Consider the following 13,392-nt stretch of genomic DNA (forward strand, 5'->3'; position numbering starts at 1 on the left):
CCATATCTATAGATCAGTTCCTCATTTTTCCTCGCTTGCACCCATCAATGTGGGCTTTTTCTGCCAGGGTGATATTTTGAAAAATTGTATACACACACACACACATATGTATATATATAAAATAAAATTTACCATATTAGCTATTTTTAATTGTAAATGCCATTTTCAATGGCATTAAGAATGTTGTGCAACCATCACCATCACCTATCCCCAGAATTTTGTCATCTTTGTTAACTGAAACTCCATATCCATTCCCTTTCCTCACTTCCTCCAAACCCTGGAAATCACTATTCTACTTTCTATGAATTGGACTACTACATGTTAGTGAAATTATATGGTAATTTTTATTATATGTACCTTTATGACTCGCTTGTATCACTTGGTATAATTCTATATGAGTCAGTTTTCATTACTATAACAAAATACCTGAGGCAGGCTAATTTGTCAAAGAAAAAAGACTTACTTAGTTCACAGTTCTAGAGAATCAAAGTCTCCAAGAGGTTGGGCAATGCCATTGGTTTAGTTTTTCGTGAAGATCTAAAAGAGCAGATAGTGTTACAACAGTAGGAGCATGTGTAGGAGAAAGAAATCTCATCTCCAAACAGGAAGCAATTCAAGGGTGGGACTTGTTCTTAAAAGGTGAGACTTTACCTTTTAAAGGTTCCATCACCTCTCAGTACTGCCATACTAGGGATAAGCTCCCCATACACAAACCCTTGGGGGACACAACCAAATCATATCTAAACTACAGGTGCCCTCAAACTTCACTGATGTGGTAGCATGTGTCAAAATTTCCCGCCTTTCTACTGAGTCCCTTTTCAAGACTGAATAGTATTCCACCACATGAACATACCACATTTTGTTTATTCATTTATTTATCAGTGGACACTTGGGTTGCTTTCATCTTTTGTTTATTGTGAATAATGTTGCTTTGGGAACATGAGTGTACAAATATGTCTTTGAGATTTCACTTCTGATTCTTTTGAGTATATTTTCAAATCCACTACACAAAATATATGGACATTTTACAAATTTCCATGTCATACTTGAGCAAGGACCATGTTAGTCTCTTCTGTGTCTTCAGTTTTAGTATTTGTGCCACTGAAGTGAGCACTCAGGGTGATTTTAAACCAACATTGGTGGAGGCTTCAGACACTTGTTTTCAGCTTTTTAAAGTTGTAATTGACAAACAAAATTTGATATGTTTGAAGTGTACACTTTGATGTTTTGAAATATGTATGCATTGTGATCATCACAACAAAGCTAATTAGCATATCTATCGCCTCACCTACTTATCATTTACTTTATTTCCTTTTTTAACCAATGAGAATATTTGCTACCCTCTTGGCATATTTCAGGTATACGTTATTTTTAGATTGAGTTAACCATGTTTTACATTAGATCTCCAGACCTTTTTCATGTTGCATAAATGAAACTTTGTTGACAAATATTCCCCCATATATCCATTTCTCCAGCCCCTGACAATGACAATTCTGTTTTATGTTTCTATGAGATTGGTTATTTTAGATTCCACACATAAGAGATCATGCAATATTTGCCTTTCTGTGCCTGGCTTATTTCCCTTAGCATAAGTCTTCCAAATTCATTCATCCATGCTTTGAATGGCAGGGTATCCTTCATTTTTTAAGATGAAATGTTATTTGTGTGTGTGTGTGTGTGTGTGTATCACATTCCTTTTATTCATCCATTCATTGATGGATAGTTAGGCTATCTTCATGTCTTGTCTCTTGTGAACAATGTTGCAACAAACATTAGAGTGCAGATACCACTTTGTGATTCTGATTTAACTACCCAAATTCTCACCAATGCTTATCTTTGGCCTTTTTGATAATAGCTGTTCTAACAGGTGTGAGGTGATATCCCATGTGATTTTGACTTTGATTTCCATGATTATGAGTGATATAGAGCATAACTTTTCATAGCATAACTTTTCATAGACCATTTTTATATTCTTTTCTAGAGAAATGTCTATTTAGGTCTTTTGCCTTTTTTTAAAGTCAAGTCACTTGTTTTCTTGATATCAAGTTATGTGAGTTCTGATTTGGGAAAATCATATGACTCTAGAAATTTGTTGATGCCTTTGATATTCTCTATTTTATTGGAATACAAGTTTTCAAAATAATTTCTAATTATTTTCTGTATTTTTGTAGCGTCTGTTGTGCTATTTCCTTTGTCATCATGTATGTTAGTGATTTGAGTTTTCTCTCTCCTCTCCGTTAGCATGGCTAAGGGTCTATCAATTTTATTTTAGTTTTTTAAGAACCAGTTTTTTGTTTTGTCAATTTTTTTCTTTTGTTTCAATTTCATTGATTTCAGCTCTGATTTTAATTATTTCCTGTCTTCTACTGCTTTTGGTGTTGATTTGTTCTTTTTTTTCTAGGGCTTTGATATGTAATGTTGGGTCATTTATTTATTGACTTTTTCTGCTTGATGATATACACAATTTAAACAAATAAATTTCAAGCAATGAAATAGAAGATACTATCAGAAGCCTACCAACCAAGAGAAGCCCAGGACTATATGGATACAGAGCTGAGTTCTACAAGACCTATAAGGAAAAACTAATACCTTTACTCTTCAAATTATTTTGTGAAATAGAAAAAGAGGGAACACTTCCAAATTCATTCCATGAGGCCAATATCACCCTGATTCCAAAACCAGGCAAAGACACATCAAAGAAAATTTCAGACCAATATCTCTAATGAACATAGATGCAAAAATTCTCAATAAAATTCTGGCAAATCGAATACAAAAACATATAAAAATATAGTGCACCACGATCAAGTGGGGTTCATCCCAGGGATGCAAGTTTGGTTCAACATACCGAAATCAATAAATGTAATTCATCACATCAATAGACTTAATGATAAGAACCATGTGATCATCTCAATAGACACAGAAAAATCATTCAACAAAATACAGCATCCATTCATGTTCAAAACCCTAGAAAAACTAGAGATAACAGGAACATATCTCAACATCATAAAAGGCTATCTATGCTAAGCCCCAGGCCAACATCATTCTAAATGGAGAACAGTTGAAAGCATTCCCTCTAAAAAATGGAACAAGACAGGGATGCCCTCTTTCAACACTTCTATTTAACATAGTTCTTGAAACACTGGCCAGAGCAATTAGACAAAAGAAATTAAAGGGATACACATAGGAAAAGAAGAACTCAAACTGTCACTATTTGCAGATGATATGATTCTATACCTAGAAGACCCAAAGAACCCCACCTGAAAACTTCTGTAACTAGTAAATGAATTCAACAAAGTAGCAGGATACAAAAATCAACACCCATAAATCAAAGGCATTTCTGTATATCAGTGACAAATCCTCAGAAAGGGAAATGAGGAAAACTACCCTATTTATAATAGCCTCAAAAACAACAACAACAACAACTTGAGAATCAACCTAATAAAAGAGGTGAAAGACCTCTACAATGAAAACTACAGAACACTAAGGAAAGAAATTATAGAAGACCTTAGAAGATGGAAAGATCTCCATTGTTCTTGGATAGGCAAATTAATATTGTCAAAATGACCATACTACCAAAAGCACTATGCAGATTTAATGCAATTCCACCCAAAATCCCAATGACATTCCTCATAGAAATAGAAAAAGCAGTCATGAAATTCATATGGAAAAATAAGAGACCCAGAATAGCTAAAGCAATCCTTAGCAGGAAGAAGCAGCAGATGGCATCACTGTATAGACCTTAAACTATAGTACAGATCAATAGTAACAAAAACTGCATGGCATTGGCACCAAAATAGACTGGTAGACCAATGGTACAGAATAGAGGACATAGAGACTAATCCACATAATTACAGTAATATTAGACAAAGGCGCCAAAAACATACTTTGGAGAAAAAATAACCTTGTCAACAAACGGTGCTGGGAAAACTAGAAATCCATATGCAACAAAATGAAATTAAACCCCTGTCTCTCACCATGCACAAAACTCATTTCCCTTTCAGAGGATTTGTCACTGATATACAGAAATACCTTTGATTTATGGGTGTTGAATTTGTATCCTGCAACTTTCTTGAATTCATTTACTAGTTATAGAAGTTTTCAGGTGGAGTTTTTTGGGTCTTCTAGGTATAGAATCAAGAACCTAGGAATTAAACCAGAGGCACTGTGACTATTAGAAGAAAAGTAGGCCCAAATCTCCATCATGTGGGATTAGTCCCCAACTTTCTTAACTCCCATAGAGCAAGAATTAAAATAAAGAGTCAATAAATGGGATGGATTCAAACTAAAAAGCTTCTTCTCAGCAAAAGAAACAATCAGTGAGGTGAAAAGAGAGCCTACATTTTGGGAGCAAGTTTTTACCACATGCACATCAGATAGAGCACTAATCTCTAGGGTATATAAAGAACTCAAAAAGCTAAACACCAAAAAGGCAAACAGCCCAATCAAAAAATGGGCCAAGGAACTGAATAGACACCTCTCAGAAGATGATATACAATTAATCAACAAATACATAAAAAAATGTTCAACATCTCTAGCAATTAGAGAAATGCAAATCAAAACTACTCTAAGATTTCATCTCACTCCAATCAGAAAGGCAGCTATTAAGAATAAAAACAGCAATAAGTGTTGGTGAGGATGTGGGGGGAAAGGCACACTCATACATTGTTGGTGGGGCTACAAATTGGTGCAGCCAATATGGAAAGCAGTATGGAGATTCTTTGGAAAGCTGGGAATGGAACCACCATTTGACCCAGCTATCCCACTCCTTTGTCTATACCCAAAGGACTTAAAAACAGCATACTACAGTGACACAGCCACATCAATGCTTTTAGCAACAAAATTCACAATAACTAACTGTGGAAACCAACCTAGATACCCCTCAGCAGAAGAATGGGTAAAGAAAATGTGGTATATATACAAAATGAAATATTACTCAGCAATAAAAGAGAATAAAATCATGGCATTTACAGGTAAATGGATAGAGTTGAAGAATATAATGTTACATGAAATTAGCCAATCCCCCCAAAAACAAATTCTGAATGTTTTGTCTGATATAAGGAGGCTGATTCATAATAGGGTTGGAAGGGAAAGCATGGGAGGATTAGATGAATTCTAGATAGGTCAAAGGGATGGGAGGGGAAGGAAGGAGACATAGGGGTAAAAAAAGATGGTGGAATGAGATGGATATCATTACCCTAAGTACACTAAGACACAAATGGTGTGAATACACTTTGTATACAACCAGAGATATGAAAAATTGTGCTTTATATGTGTAATATGAATTGTAATGCATTCTGCTGTCATATATAACAAATTAGAATAAAAAAATATAAAGTTATGTGAGTTCCTAACACATTTGGATATTCATCCCTTATCAGATGCATGGTTTTCAAATGTTTTCTCCATTCCATTGGTTGTATCTTGACTCCTTTGAATGTTTCCTTCACTGTGCAGAAGCTTCTTAGTTTGATATAATCCCATTTATCTATTTTTGCTTTTCTTGCTGGGTTTTGGGGTCAACCCCCCAAATCATTGTAAATCCAACATCAAAAAACCTTTCCCTTATATATTTTTTCCTAGTACCTTTATATTTTTAGGTCTTACATTTAGGTCTTTAATCCATTTTAATTGACTTTTAATATGATGTGAGATAATGGTCCAGTTTCATTCTTCTACATATGGATGTCCAATTTTCCAAATACCATTTATTGAAGAGACTGTCCTTTCCCTATTGTGTGTTTTTGGCACTTTGTAACACTCAGGTTTGTTTCTAGGCTCTCTCTTCTCATTTGTTAATATGCAGTGTTATGCTTTGGAACTGGGATGTCCCCCAGAGGTTCATGTGCTGAGAGTTTGTTCCTCTATGCATCAATGTTCAGAGGTGAGCTTTTGGGAAGTGATTGGACCGTGAAGATTCTAATAAATGGACTAATATATTGGTGGGTTCATAACTGAATAGATATTGGGAGATGGTAAAAACTGTAGGAGGTGGGGCCTAGTTGGAGGAAGAAGGAAGAAAGAGTATTTCTTTTTTCTTTTTCCTCCTTCTTCTCCTCTTTCTTCTCCCCTCCTCCTCCACCTCCTCCTCCTCTTTCTTGTGTTTATTTACTGGAATGAAATTATACTCCAGGGAGAAAATACAATGAGTTGTCCCAAAATAGAAAACAACCTGGAAGGGTACTTCTTGTTCCCAGTCCCCCCTCAAGTGTCACCTGACCATGAGCTAAAAACCTTTGAAACCGTGAACCCAAGTAAAATCCTCCTTTAAGTTATTTTTCTCAGGTATTTTTGTCACAGTGACACAAGGTTGACTGACACAGTATGTCTGTTTATATGCCAGTGCCATACTATTTTCTATTTTTAAATCAGATAATGTGGTGCCTTTAGCTTTATTTTTCTTGGTAAAGATTGTGTTGGATATGCAGAGTTATTTGGGATTCCTTAGGATTCTTTTATATTTCTGTAAAGAATGGTGTTGGTTTTGTTTATTTGTTTTGTTTTGTACTAAGGATTAAACTCAGAGCCTTGTTCATGCTGGGCAAGCACTCTACCACTGAACTACATCCCCAGTCTGCCACTGAGATTTTGATAGAGACTGCATTGAATCTGTAGATCACTTTCAGTTGTATGGACATTTAACGATATTAATTCTCAGTCCATGAACATGGGATGTCTTTCCATTTAACTGCATCTTCTTTGGTTTCCTTCATCAACATCTTATAATTTCACCTTTTTGGTTATGTTTCTTCCTAAGTATTTTATTCTTTTTCATGCTATTATAATGGGATTTAATTTTTTTTCTTTTAGATAATTCATTGTCAGTGTATAGAAAACCCACTGACTTTTATGTGTTTTGTAGCCCACAACTTCATTGAATTTATTAGTCTGGTTTTTTGTTGCTGTCACTGTTGAGTTTTTAGGGTTTTCTATAATAACATCATGTTATTTGAACAGAGATAACTTTAGCTCTTCTTTCTAATTTGATATATTTTTTTTGTTTCTTTTTTTCCTCTAAGTGTTCTACTTAGGACATCTAGTACCATGTTGAACAGTGGTGAGTAGACATCCTTGCCTTGTACTGAAGATTAGAGTACAAGCTCTCAGTTTTCTCCCACTGAAAATGATGTTAGCCATGGGCTTTTAAAATATGGCTTATATCATGGTGAGGTACATTTTATTCCTTTTATGCTTATTTTGTTCAGAGTTTTTTTTAAATCATGAATAGATGTTGAATCTTTACAAATTTTTTTAATGCATCTATTGAGATGACTACTTGGTTTTTGTCTTTTATTCTGATAATGTGGTGTTTCACATTCACAGATTTTTTTGTGTTCAAACATTCTTACATTCCTGGGACAAATCCCACTTGATCATGATTTATCATCCTTTTAATGTGCTGTCAAATTGGAATTGCTAGTGAGGGCTTTTGCATCTCTGAGAAGATCATGCATCTATAAAACAAGAGTGAGATACTATAAATAGCTTGTAGAAATAAAAATAATAGACAAAAATTTTAATGTGTGGAAGACAAAGTCAAGGCAATTGGACACAAAACAGAACAAAAAGATAAAGGCTTGAAAGTATGAGAATAATGTGAAAAGACATAGAGAATAGGCCTTAGAAATTCCACATCTAACTAATAAGATTCCAGAAAGAAGAAAATATAATGAAGTGAGAAGAAGAGAAGAGAGAATACAGGAAGCAGAGGGAAGGAAACACAAGAAAAAATATAAGGAAAAAAAATCTAAAATAAAGGACACTAAGATCCTGACTGAAAAGGCCCACAGTCACATGACACTATGAGAGAAAAAAGGTCCTCCTCAGAGCACATCATAGAGATGTTTTAGAATCCAGGGTTAGGGATCCCCCCAAAGCTTCTAAAGATCAAACTAATACGAAAGTGTTCATATACAAAAATAATAAAATCTGAATGATGTCAGACTTCTCAATGGCAACATGGATACACCAGAGAGCAACTGGATACAGAATCAAAAATCTTACAGAATATAACTTCAACTGGGAATTTTATACCCTGCTGGACTGTCAGGTATGAGGTCAGAAGCAAGGTATCTTCACCTATCCAAAGACAACCTGCCTGCCTGGAACCGTTTCATAGAAGGCCTTGAGAAAATGCTCCAACAAAGCTGAGGAATCCCAAAAGGGAAAAGCCATGGAATCCAGGCAATAAGGCGCAGCAGTGAAGAGAAGGCCCAGCTTGATAGCTCAGGGGGCCACCAGTCCAGAGTGAGCGAGGGGGCTGGATATGAGTAAGCTGAAAGAATCAAGGCTAGGCATTTGGGAAATTCTGCAAATTCAAATAACAATCTTTGAAAAACCATTAGACAGAATTTTGTACATGAAAGGAAATGTAATCACATGCTACTTAATCTGTAATGAAATCACAATCTGCCTCACAATGCTGTAAATTCTTATATAGGTGAGAAATCGTTTATTTTCTTGAACCAATACTTGGGGCATGAGGTTGAGCCAGCCAGGTCCCACCCCTGTCTCTAAAGACAGAGTCAGCTTCCCAGAAAAACAGTGACTGGGGTGGGGGTGGGGGAACGATGATTACACAAACAGGAATTAAGGTGGTTACAAGAGGAAAGGGGATGGGAGTTAGGTCGCTACCAAACAGCCAAGGTCTATTTTACAACATAAATTATTTAAAACAAATCAGTGACGAAACTACATGGGTCAATGCAGATGTGGGGGCTGGAAGAGCCAAACCTACGTCCACCATGATTCAAAATCAATACAGAATGTCAAGTGTGTGGGTCCAGAAGTAGCAATTGAAACATATTGTTTAGAAACATGGAGATAGCTAGTGGGGGAAAAAATAAAAAGCTGTGAGCTGCAGAGTTCATCCGTGGTGACCCCTGGGGGCCAGAGGGGGTGGGGTGGATAGGGCTGGGCAGTACAGCTTTTCAGAAGGTTTTTTTGTATGATTTAATTTAAAAATGATGCTCATGCATTATTTTGATTAAAAATTAACAAGCAAACTCCAAGCTTTCAGGAAAAAAACCATGAAATTGGATGAAATGAGGAAGCAGGGGCTGGGGACCACACAGTGACAAAAACATGTAAGTGAACGAGGCTCCCAAATGGCACCTCTCCCCTGCCCCCAAAGCCTCTGCTTTAGTTAAATCCACAAACCATGAACTGGGCCGCAGTCTGTGGCTTCCTGGACCTTCCAGCGCTGTGCCACACAGCCCTGGGGACCAGGGACAATGTGCCCTTGTTTGAGAAGCAGAGGTGAAATCCCACCAGGGCAAAGAGCTTGCAATGGTTTCAAGAGGGAAAACCCCAACTTTTCCCAGAAACTCCAGGACCAAGCCACGACTCCACCCCAATACGTTCTGCCTTGGCTCCTTTTTCCGTTTGGGGGAGATTGCACCTCAACGTCCTGCCTGTGTCACAGGTGCTGTCACTGCCGATGCTTCTCTTTTCCTCCCGTGAGGAAGTGCGGCCTGCAGCGGCTCCCCAAGGCCTTCTCTCGCCTTTGCCTCGCTATCCTCTATCCTGATCCTAGACCTCATTCTTCCAGGGGTCCCAGGCCTGGTAGGAAAGCTCTGTGTAAAGAGCCATTTGTGGGGCACAGGGTCACAATTTATAAGATAGGCCCCTCCAGGAGATGGGTGTGCAAGCACAGATCACAGAGAGGGACTCTGGCTTTGCACCACCTCCAAATTACAAAGGCAGAGCCCACGTTGATGGTTAGAAGCGGCAGGACAAGGGGCCATTTTAACACCTGATGACTTCCTGCTTCACGGGGCGGGTGGGGGGGGAGCGCTGTATGTAACTCAAGGGCAAATGACATCCGAATCTAAGACAAATCTTTAATAGGACTCTGGTTTCACAACCGTGGGGCAAAACATTCTTTCCAGAAATGGAATTTGGGGGACAATGAGGAATCGAGCTGAGCTTTGCCACGGTATTAATAGTGGGTCCTCACTTTGGGCTTCATGGGAAGCATATACGGGGTCTTGCTCCACCCCAGACAATACTGGGATAGATCTAAACCCATTTCAGGAAAACTGAGGCAAAGCAGTTCTGCAGGAGAGACAGCTGGCCCAGCAGCACAGCATCAGGCTGAAGCTGAGAGAGAGAGAGAGAGAGAGAGAGAGCGAGCTGGCCTGCCACCCTGCAGTCCCCTTCCTCCCTACAAACCTTGGGTCTAATTTTGTAAAATGCTACTATCTGGTCTCAATTGTGCTCTGAGGGAAATTAGGTTGGAACTTTGAAGGAAGCAGAAATAATTCAGAGAAATGTGACATAGGAACAAGTTGACCAGAAGCCGGGCTTGACATCCAAGTGACATCCAAGGCCACTTTGTGGGACACAGATATATTCCCAGGTGGGTTTTCAGAGGTCTCTGGGGAGAGAAATCTGATGAGGGGCTGGGCTTTCTTCCAGTCAATCCGTTTGGGGACTTGGTGTCACTACCTAGACTTATAGGAAATTGATTTGGAATTGCTGTAGAATCTGGGAATATGATGGGCTTTCTGAGGACAGCAAGGAAAGCCCTGGTACTAATTTCTCCATTGAAACCCTTGAAGGAGGAGAATAGACAATAAAGGAGATGGATAATCACAACCAAAGCCGACACCAGATACCCAGCAGGTAACCGCCTAACCCAACATGGCACTGGACCCATTGACCAAGACAGTTCAGACTGGACGGTTCCCCGAGCTCCTGCCTGAAATCCTTGACCTGTTTGAGCTTCAATTTCTCCTTCACACCCCACCTACTAACCTCCACCCCCAATTATTACATAAACAGTTCTCATACACTTCTGAAAAAAAAATAATCTTGGAATCCCTTTTTAATGGGGCAGCATCAGGAAACAGAAAATTCTTGAGTAGCATCCCTTCCTGATTTCAGAACAAATTTCACTTCCGTTGGAATGTCAGGTTCTTTGCCTGCACCATACAGTCAACGCCTGGGCTGGGGTCTTGCATTTCCAGTTCGTGTCACACCCCCCACCAAGTACATCAGATAAAATATTTAGTTACTGATAAAAGTTCAAGTGCCCCAGAGACAACCAAACTAGGCAAAAATATTGATTCAGATCATCCTTAGGAAACAAGAAAACCCCCAACTGAGGGTGACACCAATCAGAACTATTTCTTGGAGCCCCAGATTTGTATTTCCACTCCCTCTGACTGTTTCTCCAGTTGTCCCCCTTCATTCGCTATCAGGAGGCTGGTCCTAATGTGGGCTAAGTTTTCAGGGTAGTGGCCGCAGCCACCAGTAACTCTCACAGTAGAGTCCCTTCCTGGTGGCTTCTGGGCAGCTGCCTTGAGCTGTCCAGGAAGCAGTGCCCTCTGGGGTCTGGGGAAGCCCCCGGTAGGCAGTCTTTCCTCTCTGCCTCTCTTGCTGAGAGCAGAGTGACCTCCTGGGCTACCAGCTCTCAAGCAGCTGTTTTTTGGAACTTGGCTTCCCCCACCCCCTGGTCTTCTAGTCTACAAAATCTCTCCTCTTCTGAGGTAGGACAGATGAGGCTGGAAACCCGAGGAATTTTCAGGAAGCAGGTTTATTTAAGCAACAGTGGTGCAGATGGGCCAATGCCTAAAAATCTTTGGACCTCGAGTCTGGAAATTCTTTTGGATTTCTAGTCAGTGGGGTGGTTACTTGACAGAGGGAGTGGGTGGGAACACAACAGTTACTCTTGGTCCCACATTCGTGGGCTAGACAGAGGGCTCACACTTTTTGTCTGCAAATCTGGCATTTACCAGAAAGAGGAAGCTTCAAACCATACTGAGCTCTCTGCAGAACTCCTGTAAAATCCTGCTGACACTCTTTGTAAAAATCTTTCTGACAAGAAGAGAAGCTTAATTATGGCGAGGGTCTTTGGGGTGGGGATACCTGGTCTGTTTCATTTCCCTAAGGCCAAAAAAAAAAAAAAGTGTTCAAGTCCCTTTTAGTGGGAGAGGATAAGGTCAGAGTACCGTCTTTTCAGGGAACTGAGGTCAGATCCTAATTCGACTGCTTACTCTCTAAGTGACCTTGTGCGGATGATGCCAACTTAACTTTGAGATACGGGGCGATACCCCCTAGCTCGTGGGATTGCCGTGATGGTTCATGAGATGGTGAGTGTGTGGCACTTGGCACAGTCCTGGCTCAGGAATGCATCTGGAAACAACATCACTGTCTGCTTCAAAGTAAGGAAAAGGGGAGCACCCATTTGAGACTAAAATATAAAACTGGTACTTTCATATTAAATTTAACTTAATAATAGCAATTGTTAGACCAAAGCCTTGACAGTTCTTATTTTTGGCTTGTCCTAGAGCAGAAACAGAACAAACAAGCCTGGCTTGTTAAAGAACATATTAACTCCTAGTTAATCAATATATGACAAAGGTATTCTTTAAAGCAGGCCTGAAGGGCAAAGTAGAGGTTTGTCTGGCAGACCAGGGGGGTCAGCAGGACAGCAAGTATGTGTTACGCTCCTGCCTTGCCGGCTCCGGCGGCCCCTCCCCTGTCTACAGCAGACATCATTAATCAATCATACCATCTCATCTTGTTGAGCCTGGATTCTGCCTTATCACAGTTTCAGTTCCTGTTTTTCCCCCTGTACTAAAGCGTTTTAAAGGAAATCCCAGATACTGTGTTATTATGTACCTGCAGAGCACATTTCTTAAAAATATAGATGTTTTCTTATAACAACAATGACATTATCACACCTAACTAAAGTAACAGTAAATCCTTTGTATTGCCTAAGACCTAGTCCATGATCAAATTCTCCTGGCTGATACAGGACAGATGTAGGTTATGTTCAACAAGGCGACTGAGGAGCCCCTGTACTGCTGTCAGAGTTTTAAGCAGAAGGGATGTTTTCAGATGCATCAGTCAGGAAAGTGTCAGATTCATGAGTCAGATGCATGGAGTTTGGGAAAGGAATGGAAGTGGGGCGGGGCATCTCCTACCCCAGATGACCTGTGTCTTCCTGGGCTGCTTTAGAGATGGTAGTTGGCAGGGTTGGGGGTTTTGCCTGGGGGTGGAATCCATTGTCTACCTTCCAGTTCTGGGAATCCTTTCTTCTGCTGAGAAGCAAGGGGAGCCTCCTGCAAACAGGACTCTGGGACTCTTTTCTAGGCCTGATCCCAGCAGATGGAGCCCCCGGCACTGCAGCGAGTGAGTGGGTGATCCAAGTAGAGGCATCATGGTGCCCTCAGCACCCCCAGGAAGATACTAATTCTACCCTGAAGGGATGGACCATGGGAGTCAGACCTCCCCTGCCTTCACTGTGCCAGGTCATCTGACCCTTCTGTTCCCCGCCCCCTGGGGGAGCAGGCAGCCTGTGGAATCAACTGCCAAGGGGTCAGCAGAGGCTAGCATGGATTTTCCATTTTCTCTGTCAGTGAGAAGACTGAAGGCTCAATTTCGGGA

General features: G+C 39.9%; 1 non-coding gene across 1 annotated transcript; it reads right to left on the reverse strand.

Annotated features, from left to right (window-relative positions):
- Positions 1–1,009: 1,009 nt before the first annotated feature.
- LOC124075440 (U6 spliceosomal RNA) lies at positions 1,010–1,114 on the reverse strand. The gene has a single exon (XR_006846055.1). It is a non-coding gene; the product is annotated as a U6 spliceosomal RNA (small nuclear RNA).
- Positions 1,115–13,392: the final 12,278 nt, after the last annotated feature.

This window comes from Marmota monax, unplaced genomic scaffold (genome assembly GCF_021218885.2).
Source record: "Marmota monax isolate L192 unplaced genomic scaffold, Marmota_monax_Labrador192_F-V1.1 WCK01_AAM20220418_F8-fsc00008, whole genome shotgun sequence".
Classification (NCBI taxonomy): Eukaryota; Metazoa; Chordata; class Mammalia; order Rodentia; family Sciuridae; genus Marmota; species Marmota monax.